Below are 1,703 nucleotides of genomic sequence, written 5' to 3' on the forward strand. Positions count from 1 at the left end.
TTATGCTGAGTGAAATAAGCTAGACTTAAAAGGAAAAATATTATATGATTTCACTTACATAAGGACCTAGAATAGGCAAATTCAAAGAAGCAAACAATAGAATGGCAGTTAGCAGAGGCTGGAGAGTGGGAGGAATAGGTAGTTATTGTTTAATGGACACAGAGTTTCGGTTTGGGCTGATAAAAAATTCTGGAAATGGATAGTGGTGATAGCTACATAATACTGTGATGTATTTTTTTTTCTTTAAGAATACGGAACACTTCATGAATTTGCATGTCATCCTTGCACAGGGGCCATGCTAATCTTCTCTGTATCGTTCCAATTTTAGTATATGTGCCGTCAAAGCGAACATATGAATGTATTTAATGTCACTGAAATGGCTAAAATGGAAACTTTTATGTTATGTATATTTTACCACATTTTTTTAAAGGGACAATAAAAGCATAATTGGGCTATAGGAGGATGTAATAACAAATGTTAGAATTAAACCTTTCGACAGCTGATAGTCCTGTTTTAACCTTCTCTGGGGTCTTAAGAAATTAGAAAGCCAATTCTGGCCATTTATTTTCCTAGTGGGAGGAAGAAACGAGCTGCTTTAACATTCTTTTTTTTTTTTTTTTTTTTTTTTCTCTAGAGAGGATCTCCCTCTGTTGCCCAGGCTGGGGGGTAGTGGTTCGATCTCGGCTCACTGCAACCTCCGCCTTCTGGACTCAAGTAATCCTCCCGCCTCCGCCCCCTAAGTAGCTGGGACCACAGGTGCACACCACCACACCCAGGTAATTTTTCTATTTTTAGTAGAGACAGCGTTTCACCATGTTGCCCAGGCTGGTCTCAAACTCCTGAGCTCAAGTGATACACCTGCCTCGACCTCCCAAAGTGCTGGGATTACAGGCATGAGCTACCATGCCCAGCTCCTTTAACATTCTAGATGACTATTAATTTTTTCCTTTATTGCTTCAATAAATAATGATTAAAAGTTTGCTACGTGCCAGGCACTGTTTCAGTTGTTAGTAAACAGAGAGAAAATGCTCTTCCTGAGCTTCGTGGAAGAGATATAATAAACAAAGAAATATTTATTTATTTATATATTCACTTATATTTTATTTTTAATAGAGATGGGGTCTTTATGTAGCCCAGGCTGGTCTCAAACTCTTGCGTTAAAAGGATCCTCCCAAAGTGCTGGTATTACTACCAAATGTGGTGTGAGCCACCACACTTGGCCATAAACAAGGAAAGCTTTAAATGAGCAAGATAATTTCTGATAGTGAAATGTCCCATGAAAAAAATAAAATAGAATGACAGGGAGTGGGAGTGAAAGAGAGAAAGATGCCACTTTTGAGAAGAAAATCAGGAAATATCAAGACCAGAATGATCTGAAAGCAGCAGCAGGTCCCAGACCTAAAGGCATGCATTTCTGCTAGAGGACACACTCATGAAAAGGCCTGATGGTGGGAAATAGATAAGCATTTTCAGGAAACAGAAAGAATGTTCTTGTGATGAATCACAAGGAGAAAAGAGAGACAGCCAGGAGATGAGAACGGAGAATTAGGGCACTATATGTTATATTGAGGAGTCCCCAAAGGGAACCCACTGGAGGACTTTAAGCAGTGTAGTGACATGATCCAATTGACGTTTTGAAAGGCAACCCTGGCAGCTGCATGGAGAATGGAATAAGACTGAGTTAAGAATGGAAACATGGAAAA

General features: G+C 39.3%; 1 non-coding gene across 1 annotated transcript; it reads right to left on the reverse strand.

Moving 5' to 3' along the window:
- Positions 1 to 245: 245 nt before the first annotated feature.
- Positions 246 to 350, reverse strand: LOC119626367 (U6 spliceosomal RNA). Its single transcript, XR_005242537.1, has one exon. It is a non-coding gene; the product is annotated as a U6 spliceosomal RNA (small nuclear RNA).
- Between the last annotated feature and the right edge of the window lie 1,353 nt (positions 351 to 1,703).

The sequence above is a fragment of the Chlorocebus sabaeus genome, chromosome 21, assembly GCF_047675955.1.
Source record: "Chlorocebus sabaeus isolate Y175 chromosome 21, mChlSab1.0.hap1, whole genome shotgun sequence".
NCBI classification, from domain to species: domain Eukaryota; kingdom Metazoa; phylum Chordata; class Mammalia; order Primates; family Cercopithecidae; genus Chlorocebus; species Chlorocebus sabaeus.